This window comes from Schistocerca piceifrons, chromosome 8, assembly GCF_021461385.2.
Source record: "Schistocerca piceifrons isolate TAMUIC-IGC-003096 chromosome 8, iqSchPice1.1, whole genome shotgun sequence".
NCBI classification, from domain to species: domain Eukaryota; kingdom Metazoa; phylum Arthropoda; class Insecta; order Orthoptera; family Acrididae; genus Schistocerca; species Schistocerca piceifrons.
The window spans coordinates 44,249,646-44,262,984 of NC_060145.1; positions in this window are offsets into that span (position 1 = coordinate 44,249,646).

Genomic DNA, 13,339 nt, shown 5'->3' on the forward strand with positions numbered 1-13,339 from the left:
TTTTCAATTCACTACTCTATCATTACGTTCATTAAAGATACGTCTCATTTCTCTTTTGCTTTATAACATACAGTACGAGCTTATAAATTATTTTAGAGATGATATCCTTCAATAAGTGTTGTATTTCACGACATTTTAACTAGTGAAACATGTGGCAGTTTTCTAAATCTCGGTTTTGTTTATAGATCACAGAAAGTTGGGTGATATAACAAATCCAGATCACGTCAAGACGAGTCTGGATTTGTTTCAGGGTGATAGTTTTCATATTTATGTTGATATGTCAGACGATGATCTTGAAAACGTTCCAGCAGCTGTTTGCGTCTTTTCAAACACAGGATATGAAAAAATGATAGCAAAAGAGGATTTATTGCTCACGCAGAAGGTATTAACGGGAGATGCAGTGGAGGAAGCTTCATTTCATGGTGATGAAGGTGTAACCATCTCCAAAAGGTAGATCAAGGAAAAGATGGACGTAGGTGTGACGGGAAATAAAAAATAATATGTTCAAAATGTGATGTTAACCTTTTCCTAAAAATAATGCAAATTGCTTTGTGGCTTTTCGTAAAATATATGTAAAATTTTTCTTTTCTGTATACGTTCAGCTTACTTGTTGCCTTGTATATGATATCAGTAGTTGAAATTACTGATACAATATTAGGAATTGTTTCTTATATTTTGTAAAAAATACACTTTTGGATAGATTTTCCACAATAAATAATGCTGTAAAATTTTTAACTGTTCACTTTTTATTTCTCGTCCTCAACTATCTCACAGACACGATGCCTAGTTTATTAGATAATTTTTTTGTTTTTAAAACCAAGTACGGCAAATTTCAAATTTGAAACTTCCTGGCAGATTAAAACTGTGTGCCGGACCGAGACTCGAACTCGGGACCTTTGCCTTTCGCGGGCAAGTGCTCTACCAACTTTTTTTTTTTTTTTTTTACTCTCATTTTGTTCGTTATAGTTCGTAGCAATTGTTCGTGGCGGACGTCCCCGGACGCCCATTGAAGTTCGTGATTGATCCATTCACTCATTTTTTTTTGTTACAGAGGGCAGCTAACCTTCTGACCGAACACGCTGAGCTACCGTGCCGGCATTTAAAATAATGAGTGTATAGCGTTGGTGGCCGGGAGAACCCTCGCGGGGCGGTTCGGCCGCCGCTCCACAAGTTCTTTAACGCCACTACGGCGTGTTGCGAGTGAATGAGGATGAAATGATGATGAAAGACACACGACACCCAGTCATCTCTAAGTAGAGAAAATCCCTGACTCCGCCGGGAATCAAATCCGGGACCCCGTGCACGGGAAGCGAGAAACCAACTGAGCTACCCAAGTACGACTCACGCCCCGTCCTCACCACAGCTTTACTTCTGCCAGTACCTCGCCTCCTACCTTCCAAACTGTACAAAAGCTCTCCTGCGAACCTTGCAGAACTAGCACTCCTGAAAGAAAGGATATTGCGGAGACATGGCTTACCCTCAGGCTGGGGGATGTTTCCAGAATGAGATTATCTCATTCTGGAAATTTCTGACGAGCATTTTCCTGTTGAAAAATGCCACCACGATATTGTCGCTTGAAGGGCGACACATGGGGACGCAGGATGTTCGTGATGTACCGTTGTGCCGGCGGAGTTACTTCAATTCCTGCCAGCTGTGACCTGAAGCACAGACAAAGAGATGTTACTGTGTGCCTGAAGTCATAGTCTGTGGCTTCCCGCACCATGACACCAAGAGTAATACTGCTGCGCCTCTGCAAATCATTGGAATGTCGGAAGTTCTTCCCAGGTCGCCTCCATATTCACTGACGATGGTCGTCTTCGGTTCTGCACAATCGCGATTCATCGCTGGACACAATGCGACGTTGTCCATGCTCAGCCTTTTGTGGTGTTAACAGCAGCCGATGCATGGGACGGTAACTGTCTGGTCCGGCTGCGGCTTATCTCCAACCAGTGGTGTGGGATGACTCAGAATGTTGCAGGCAGTCCATTACTTGTTCTCGAACGGCAGTCGCAGAGAGGGAGTGCGGCGATTTCGTTTGTGGTGGTCAGACGTCGCCGCCCGGAACCTTGACGGCGAGCACGCCTGCCCTCACCTTCCCATGTAGTCCAACATCGGACCACTGTCGTGTCCGAATGCCTCATGGATCATGACTTTGCATAACTGGACCAGACGTCCAAATGGAGACTCCCAGTGACGCCATTTTAATCTGTGTCACGAGCTGATATCGCTGTCTCACACGATTCTGCTGATAACGCTGTCTTACATTGGTACGCTGGTAACGCTGCCTCATACCCTAATCTCCTCTGTGATCACGTAACATCTGACACTATTATCACCCCTTGTATTCCCTACCATGCCTCGTAACAGCAAAAACAGGCGAACAACATCATTACAAAAAAATGGTTCAAATGGCTCTGAGCACTATGGGACTTAACATAGAACTACTTAAACGTAACTAACCTAAGGACATCACACAACACCCAGTCATCACGAGGCAGAGAAAATCCCTGACCCCGTCGGGAATCGAACCCGGGAACCCGGGCGTGGGAAGCGAGAACGCTACTGCACGACCACGAGCTGCGGACAAACATCATCATTACAGTATTGGTTAAAAACAGTTGGCTGCGATTTTGGTTTTTTTAGTTTTCAACTATGCGCTTCGCCTTATTTAGGCATCATCAGGTGATCGTTTCTAGGTGGACGCGAGAGGCACGAAGATCTGCATAACGCTCCTGTGAACGGGAACGCGTTTTGTAGATCTTGGTGCCTCTCGCGTCCATCTAGAAAAGATAACCTGAAGATGTCTAAATAAGGCGAAACGCGTCGTTGAAAAATAAAAAATAAAAAAAAAAATTGCAACCAACACTGTTTTTAACTTATATGTTAAGCACTGGTGTGCTGTATGCCACATATGGATTGCAAGAATTTCAACACCATTACAATCTGGCACTCATTCTACATGTCACAGAGAGCTGCAGCTCTGAACATTTACGTACCCACAGATGGTGTGTACATGTAGAAAGCTACATTGACACCTGACCATGTCTTCTAAGTACTTCACTTTTTCTCCAGACCATGTAGTTTATTCCACTTGTTTGAGTTCACGAATGAGTTACGAAATTATTTGTTGCGGAAACCCAACGTACAGTGAGAGTATTTTCGAAATCGAAAGCATGTTATAATAACTACACTGAAGCGCCAAAGAAACTGGTATAGGCGTGCGTATTCAAACACAGATATATGTAAACAGGCAGAATACGGCGCTGCTGTCGGCAACGCCTATATAAGACAGCAAGTGTCTGGTGCAGTTGTTAGATCGGTTACTGCTGCTACAATGGCAGTTACCAAGATTTAAGCGAGTTTGAACATGGTGTTATAGTTTGTGCACGGGCGATGGGTCACAGCATCTCCGAGGTAGCGACGAAGTGGGGATTTTCTCGTACGACCATTTCACGAGTGTACCATAAATGTCAGAAATCTTGTAAAACACCGAATCTCAGACGTCGCTGCGGCCAGGAAAATATTCTGCAACAACGGGAGCAACGACGACTGAAGAGAGTCGTTCAGAGTGACAGGAGCGCAGATTGCTGCAGACTTCAATGCTGGGCCATCAGCAAGTGTCAGCGTGCGAACTATTCAACGAAACATCATCAAATTCAAATGGCTCTGAGCACTATGGGACGTAACTTGTAACGCCGGAAATGCATATCTTCGTATTTCCATCTATTGTACTATAATTTTTTTCCTTATTTTGTTACCTGAATATATGACGTTTCTGTGTCTTTGTATATTGTAATTGTTTTACTATTTGTATATATATGCATTTATGTCGATGTATAATTGGTTTGTTGTGTAAAGATAATTTGTATTTTTACGCTGGGTCTGGCCTAGGGAAACTATGCTATCGAATCATTACATCAATAGGTCGTGTGGAGAACCAAAGTGTTTAGGATCTTTGGTAGTGTTAACTCTGCCGCGTGGAGCGCGGGCAGAGTAGAGGGGGAGTCTGGCTGGGGTGGTGCAGTGGAGCAGGTGTGTTGTGTGAAGCTCCCGCGAGTTGCCGCGCTTTCAGGGTTTGGCATGTAATTGCGCTCGATTTGCGATGATAGTTTCTGACATGGTGTTGCGGACGGGAAGCATTAGCTGGCGCACATCAAGAGCCCGTTTCGTCTGGTGACCGTGTCGAGAAGAAGGCGCGCCAACATCCAGCTTCTGCAACAGCGACGGCCGACAATGAGTGGCTGTCACCACCTCCTCGATCGACGGCTTCAAATCTTCAATCAACCATCAAGGAAGACTGGAAGCACGTAAAGTTTTAGAACTGTATGGCAGACCTCAGCTTTTCAAACTTTTAAAATTGTTGCATCACAAAATTACAGCAACTTAGCATGAACGTTTGTTGCTCATTGTCCCAATTGCACTGCCAAGCAGGGTCCCTTCCTTTTCCGAAATGAGCCCGAGTGTCGTTGAAATTCAAACGCCAGCATCATTCGATTTCACTGCTTTAATTTCAAAGTTCAGCTGGCTACAATATTTAGATTGCACAAGCACAAATTAAGAGTGCGAGTTTTGTTACCGTATTTTAGTTACCTGTGACTGCAGCTCAGCTTGGTACGTACTAAATTTTACTATTGTTAATTGTTCAGAATCATTTAATTCAAGTTCAAAGTTAAATCTCTTATTTCTAAATTGCGTAGATTCAAGTAGCTTTTGAAATGATTGTTGAGGTAGTCCAAGACTAACCGTATTTTACTGAATTTCGATGTGCTTCAGAAAGAAAGCTCACTATTAACTTCAGTCACTAAATTAACTTTCGATTTTCCGGTTTTATTAATTCTTTTGCTAAATTAAGTCAGAGTGTAGCGAAATTTATTACTTCTGACAAACTTTCAGTTTTCACACTACATGTGTCAACCTTCAGTTGCCACGCTTCTAGTGCTAATTATATGTGTAATAACCTTTCTTTTTTCAGTTACTATAGTAATTGTCCTTAGGACTGGCGACCGTAATTTCCCCCAAATCTCAAATATCTAATTACCGCTAGTTAATTGTTAACGTAACGGCCGCACATTTACTTTCTTTATTAACTTTACCCCTTTTCAAAATTAATTTCCACCAGTTTCATTTGCATTTTTCCTTTCATTTAGATGCAACCCTAGCCTCCCACTTTACCAACAAATTGACTTCGGTGACGATTGCTTTTCCCAAATTTCCATTAGGTACACGCGGTTTAATTTTTCACTGTCATTAAGGTCGATAAGTGAGGGGGAGGTTACAAACTGCTGAGGTACTCAGTTCCCTAGAAGTTAGAACTACTTAAACCTAACTAACCTAAGGACATCACACACATCCATGCCCGACGCAGGATTCGAACCTGCGACCGTAGAAACATCAGTATGGGTTTTCGGAGCCTAAGGCTCACTCGTGTACCCTTGATGATTGCACGACACAAAGCTTTACGCCTCGTCTGGGCCCGTCAACACCGACATCGGACTGTTTATGACTACAAACACGTTGCCTGGTCGGACGAGTCTCGTTTCATATTGCATCGGGTGCATGGACATGTACGGGTATGGAGACAACCTTATGAATCCATGGACCCTGCATGTTAGCAGGGGGACTGATCAAGATGGTGGAGGCTCTGTAATGGTGTGGGGCGTGTGCAGCTGGAATGGGGCAATTCCAGCAGGACAATGCGACACCCCACGCATCCAGAACTGCCACAGGGTGGCTCCAGGAACACGTTCTGAGTTTAAACACTTCCGCTGGTCACCACACTCCCTAGACATGAACATTATTGAGCATATCTGCGATGCCTTGCAAAACGCTGTTCACAAGAGATCTCCACCCCCTCATACTCGTATGGATTTATGGACAGCCCAGCAGGATTCATGGCGTCAATTCCCTCCAGCACTACTTCAGACATTAGTCGAGTCCATGCCACGTCGTGTTGCGGCAGTCCTGCGTGCTCTCGGGGGCCCTATACGATGTTAGGCGGGTGTACCAGTTTCTTTGGCTCGTGTATGTCTGTGTGTGTGTGTGTGTGTGTGTGTGTGTGTGTTGTGTGTGTGGCTATCATTATCTATAATTGAGGAAATGCTTCTTGTGATTTGTTGCCATTATTTTGATGTTCAGAGCGTCCACTTTATCTTGTAGACTGAAAGTTAAGCAGTTACGTTTTAGCTATTGGGTGTTCTATCATACTGACTGTAGTCCACAAGCTTTGGCCACTTACAGTTGTTTGCAGCTCCCAGTCTAATTGTCTACAGTCTCTCTCTCTCTCTACCTGAAAAGCGGGCATCAGAGGACGAGATGATCAGAGAAATCTTCCTGTCCACATTCACTGGTGTGTTATTACATCAAACTCGATTCAAATTGTTGGGAAATGGACCGTGACCGTTAATAGGTGCACCATTCCTCTAGTGGGGGCAGCGTCGCTCGGTTAGAGCCTGTTGCTGATGCTTGGCAATATGTTTGTTAACACGCCATGCAGTGCTGTTAGTGCCCCAGTTTGATTGTCATTCATCTAACTTCCAGAATCGTAAATGTCTTTAATTTGCAATATGAATCCGTGTGATCTCGTACACACGATCATATTGCTCACGCCACAAGCAAAACAGCGCTGGCCTCTAACGTACCACTATATCCATCGCACATATACTGAGAAACATCAGTAAACCCTCTACAGGTGTAGAGCGAAAGGCATTGGTGAGTCCCAGAAGTATGCACCTCTGAATTCGTTGCAGTATTGTTTTGTAGCTGCCCAGTGTAATGCGATACGCCCAGACGCAGGCAGGGAAGCCCACAATGGCGTTGAAGATAGCTTCGTGATACCGACCGCACCACATGCAACGGTTGGATGGATTTGAGGGGGGGGGGGGGGGGGACCAAACAGCGAGATCATCGGTCCCATTGGATGAGGGAAGGGTAGGGAAGGAAATAGGCCGAGTCCTTCCAACGGAATCATCTCGGCGTGTGCCTGAAACGATTTAGAGAAATCATGGAAACCATAAATAAGGATGGCCGGTCGCGGGTTTGAATCGTCGTCCTCCCGAATGCGAGTGCGGTGTGCTAAGCACTGCTCCACCTCGCTCGGAGCATGCATCGGTAATTTATAGTCGGCAGTGCCAGCACGAGCAATCTTTGTGCATAATTTCGGCCACTTTCAGAGTAACAGATCTTACATGTCGTAGAAAGTTTCTTTGCTCGTCTAGAAGAATGTCTAAATATTTACAAAAAGTGCTGCATGTTACAGTTATTCCGGCAAGCCTCAGGGAAGTATTTCTTCCCTTCAGAAGTATGTATGTGGTTTTATGAACAGCTACAGTCAATTTGTTGCTCTTCCAGCAGTGCTATATCTGGGCAAGAGAATCATTCGTCTTTTCCTCATGTCTCGCCCTGGAGTCTACAGACATAACTACTAGAATATCATAAGCGTATACAACAAGACATTCAATAGGGTCTTCCCCGTCTAACACATGTAACAGGGATTGAGTATTAAGATCCCAGAACAGGGGACCATTTATGGAGCTTTGATGACGGCCCTTGGTAACCTCTGTTATTACCTTGGTGTGCCCCGCAAGCCATTGGACGCTGCCTCCACTACAATAATCTACACTACTGGCCATTAAAATTGCTACACCACGAAGATGACGTGCTACAGTCGCGAAATTTAACCGACAGGAAGAAGATGCTGTGATATGCGAATGATTAGCTTTTCAGAGCATTCACACAAGGTTGGTGGCGGTGGCGACACCTACAACGTCCTGACATGAGGAAAGTTTCCAACCGATTTCTCATACACAAACAGCAGTAGACCGGCGTTGTCTGGTGAAACGTTGTTGTGATGCCTCGTGTAAGGAGGAGAAATGCGTAACATCACATTTCCGACTTTGATAAAGATCGGATTGTAGCCTATCGCGATTTCGGTTTATCGTATCGCGACATTGCTGCTCGCGTTGACCGAGATCCAATGACTGTTAGCAGAATATGGAATCGGTGGTTTCAGGAGGGTAATACGGAACGCCGTGCTGGGTCCCAACGGCCTCGTACCGCTAGCATTCGAGATGACAGGCATCTTATCCGCATGGCTGTAACGGATCGTGCAGCCTCGTCTGGATCCCTGAGTCAACAGATGGGGACGTTTCCAAGACAACAACCATCTGCACGAACAGTTCGACGACCTTTGCAGCAGCATGGACTGTCAGCTCGGAGACCATGGCTGCGGTTACCCTAGACGCTGCATCACTGACAGGAGCGCCTGCGATGGTGTACTCAACGATCAGCTTGGGTGCACTAATGGCAAAACGTCATTTTTTCGGATGAATCCAGGTTCTGTTTACAGCATCATGATGGACGCATCCGTGTTTGGCGACATAGCGGTGAACGCACATTGGAAGCGTGTGCTCGTCATCGCCATACTGGCGTATCACCCGGCGTGATGGTATGGGGTGCCAATCGTTACATGTCTCGGTCACCTCTTGTTCGCATTGACGTCACTTTGAACAGTGGACGTTACATTTCAGATGTGTTACGACCCGTGGCTCTAACCTTCATTCGATCCCTGCGAAACCCTACATTTCAGCAGGATAATGCACGACCGCATGTTGCAGGTCCTGTACGGGTCTTCCTGGATACAGAAAATATTCGACTGCTGCCCTCGCCCGCACTTTGTCCAGATCTCTCACCAATTGAAAACGTCTGGTCAATGGTGGCCGAGCAACTGGCTCGTCACAATACGCCAGTCACTACTCTTGATGAACTGTGGTATCGTGTTGAAGCTGCATGGGCAGCTGTACCTGTACACGCCATCCAAGCTCTGTTTGACTCAATGCCCAGATGTGTCAAGGCCGGTATTAAGGCCAGAGGTGGTTGTTCTGGGTACTGATATCTCAGGATGTATGCACCCAAATTGCGTGAAAATGTAATCACATGTTAGTTCTAGTATAATGTATTTGTCCAATGAATACCCGTTTATCATCTGCATTTCTTCTTGGTGTAGCAATTTTAATGGCCAGTAGTGTACAAAGCTCTTATACATGCGTTTGGGTACCCTGAGACGTCGAAGGCGTACTAACATCGAAGGCCACCAAAGATTATCGAATGCGACTGCATACTTCGTTATCGAATTTTCTACAATTTTAAGAGCATTATTAATCTTATCATCTATAGACTTCCCTTTTCTGAATCCACATTTACACAGGGTTAGACCCAAGAGCTCCCTGTGCGCCTGCAACCGATCACAGAGCAGACGCTGCTGAACTTCGGCCAAGACGTTTAATGAGCAAGTAGGTCCATAGCTTATTGTTGTTGTTACCGCGTCTCTAACCCTTCCTTTTTTAATCACTGTTTTCCATACCGTCGGGATCCTACGTATTAGCCACACGTCGTTTAGTAACGCTGTCAAACATTGCACTGTCAGTAGACCTAACATCTGTACGACTTTAGAGTAGAAGCCATCCGGAAATCAGCGGGGCAAGGACAGAACAATGACACCTTTTTCTTATGAGAGCCAACAACATTGGACGTGGCAGCGACTTCCTGGGACCCCCACCTGCAGCCGGCAAAGGTTAGTGGGTCTGAGTGGTTGCGCAAGAGGCGCCGCCAAGACGCCGGGCGGGGCGCGAACCCAGTCCCGGAGACCGCGCGCCCACTGCGGGAAAAGTCAAGGCCGCGCTGAGCTGTGCCGCTACAACTCATTCACTCTCTGGCTTCGTCCGATCTGCCTTCGGCGCATATCTTCTTCCGTCTTTTTAATTTTGCTGATTTGGCTTTCTTGACATAAGCATCACAAATGAAAACGATAAATACTCTTTCAATGTGTACAGAAGCGTACAGCCGCAGAGACAGTTTTACACTCTACATCTGATCTCCGCCACACAACAAAAGTAAACTGCTCTAAGACACGTTACATAGAGCAAATGCAATGACGGAAAGAAATCGCAACCGAAAAAAATGAATGTAGGGTACTAAAATTTCGGGAATACATTTGTCTTTTATCACAGTTACGTGATTGACATTGCAAGGCTAAGATGGACAGAGCGTCTGCCATGTAAGAAGGAGATCCCGGGTTCGAGTCCCGGTCGGGGTACAGATTTTCAGCTGTCCCCATCGAGGTATATCAACAACACCTGTCAGCAGCTGAGGGTTTCAATTAACTATCACAGATCACTATTTGTCGTATATTTCGTAATCAATCTGTCGATGATAGGTTCGAGGTTTAACGCTGGTCGCAGTGATGCTGTCGGTTTATACTGAAATTTTCCCTCCAGTATGCAGCATTCTTTTGTCTACTGATACGATTTATGTAGCTGGAGCTTTGTGACCTATCCATGCCTGCGCAGCACGCTCCAGGATAGGCCTTCGAACTTTCTATAGATCTGCATTTTACTGCTCACGTTACACCCCCCCTCCCCCTCCGTCTTGTTGTATGCTGTATTATTTTGTATCCCGCCAGGAAGGCGGCGCGTGGGTCTGCTGCTGAAACCTGAAACGTTGGCCGAATGAAGGAATCGAGTAGGAGCAGGAGTCTGAATACACAGGGTGTTACAAAAAGGTACGGCCAAACTTTCAGGAAACATTCCTCACACACAAAGAAAGAAAATATGTTATGTGGACATGTGTCCGGAAACGCTTACTTTCCATTTTAGAGCTCATTTTATTACTTCTCTTCAAATCACGTTAATCATGGAATGGAAACACACAACAACAGAACGTACCAGCGTGACCTCAAACACTTTGTTACAGGAAATGTTCAAAATGTCCTCCGTTAGCGAGGATACATGCATCCACCCTCCGTCGCATGGAATCCCTGATGCGCTGATGCAGCCCTGGAGAATGGCGTATTGTATCACAGCCGTCCACAATACGAGCAAGAAGAGTCTCTACATTTGGTACCGGTGTTGCGTAGACAAGAGCTTTCAAATGCCTCCATAAATGAAAGTCAAGAGGGTTGAGGTCAGGAGAGCGTGGAGGCCATGGAATTGGTCCGCCTGTACCAATCCACCGGTCACCGAATCTGTTGTTGAGAAGCGTACGAACACTTCGACTGAAATGTGCAGGAGCTCCATCGTGCATGAACCACATGTTGTGTCGTACTTGTAAAAGGCACATGTTCTAGCAGCACAGTTAGAGTATCCCGTATGAAATCACGGCGGTGAATCGAGGAAGTACAGTACATACTGACGAAACTAAAATGAACTCTAACATGGAAATTAGGCGTTTCCGGACACATGTCCACATAACATCTTTTCTTTATTTGTGTGTGAGGAATGTTTCCTGAAAGTTTGGCCGTACCTTTCTGTAACACCTTGTATACAGAGGCATACATAACTTTGTACGGATGAGCGCAGTCCCAAGCTGAAGCGAAGTTTCCCGGCCGTCTGCTCTGGATCAAATGGGCTGAATCTGCAGCGGTGCTCGTAGATCTCAACAGCGCCTGCTAAAGGCGCCAACTTAACTTACGCCGTGGCATCGTAGCTATCGACACCACGTATTAGCTTTATCTGTTTTGTGTTTGCTGAAGCGATCTGGTACTATCGCAAGTGTAGGAGTCAAACTAAGGCGATACCACGTTATTTGTCGGTGCTCTGTACTGCTATCCTCTAGCCCCATACATTCACTAATGCAATTTCGGAGTTTTGATATTTATGCAGGACTAAAAAAAAAATGGTTGAAATGGTTCTGAGCACTATGGGAGTTAATATCTGAGGCCATCAGGCCCCTAGAACTTAGAACTACTTAAACCTAACTAACCTAAGGACATCACACACATCCCTGCCCGAGGCAGGATTGGAACTTGCGACCGTTGCGGTCGTGCGGTTCCAGACTGAAGCGCCTAGAACCGCTCGGCCACAACGGTATGCAGGAATAAGTTTTTATGTATGATGACAACTGGATGTAACTCTGATGGATTTTGGGGTATGTGTCACATTTCCATCCATTCTTGTAGGAAGAAATGTAGCGGTTGATGTCTGCGGCTAAGGTTTCATTCTTGTTTTTGGTGATAAAATAGTTGTTGACGGCACAAGTCACTCTCCTCGACCCCCCCCCCCCCCCCTTTTGCTCCTCCTCGGGTCCTTGAGGCGGAACACTACCCTCGCCCTTCTTGCGTGTCGCTCTTCTCGATGTTGTTGTTGTTGTCTTCAGCCCTGAGACTGGTCTGATGCAGTTCTCCATGCCACTCTATCCTGTGCAAGCTTCTTCAGTCTCCCAGTACTTGCTGCAACCTACATCCTTCTCAATCTGCTTAGTGTATTCATCTCTTGGTCTCTCTCTACGATTTTTACCTTCCACGCTGCCCTCCAATGCTAAATTTGTGATCCATTCATGCCTCAGAACATGTCCTACAAACCGGTCCCTTCTTCTTGTCAACCTGTGCCACAAACTCCTCTTCTCCCCAATTCTATTCAATACCTCCTCATTAGTTATGCGATCTACCCATCTAATCTTCAGCATTCTTCTGTAACACCACACTTCAAAAGCTTCTATTCTCCTCTTGTCCAAACTATTTATCGTCCATGTTTCACTTCCATACATGGCTACACTCCATACAAATACTTTCAGAAACGACTTCCTGACGCTTAAATCTATACTCGATGTTAACAAATTTCTCTTCTTCAGAAACACTTTCCTTGCCATTGCCAGTCTACATTTTATATCCTGTCTACTTCGACCATCATCAGTTATTTTGCTCCCCAAATAGCAAAACTCCTTTACTATTTTAAGTGACTCATTTCCTAATCTAATTCCCTCAGCATCACCCGACTTAATTCGACTACATTCCATTATCCTCGTTTTGCTTTTGTTGATGTTGATCTTATATCCTCCATTCAAGACACTGTCCATTCCGTTCAACTGCTCTTCCGAGTCGTTTGCTGTCTCTGACAGATAGAATAACATTATTCTCGCCCGCCCACACACGGCCACTGCCGTTGCCGGTGCTGCCGCCGTGAAAATGTGGCGTAGTAAATCGCGGCGGAGCGCGCATGCATCTCTCGAAGACAGCGCAAGCTGCGACGCCATCCGCGCACGCAAACTGCCGTTAAATCTGACCGCGCGCACGCACTCCCGTGTCCCGTGCGACAGCCCTTCCAGGTGAACGCCGCGCTGGCTGCCGCTAACAGACCACGACCAGCGTCTCAGCAGAGACTCCGCCAGTGTGATACGCAAGCTCAGTGCTTAACGTGGCGTAAATTCGCTTAGACAGGAGCTAAGTCAGCAGTTACACTGACGGATAAAATAGCAAAACCAATAAGGAGTTGCGCGACATAAGTTAAAGTTCGTAGGGGTGTTTCTACACCTTGTAACGGAACCTATTAAAGGCTTTACTTTACCGAAG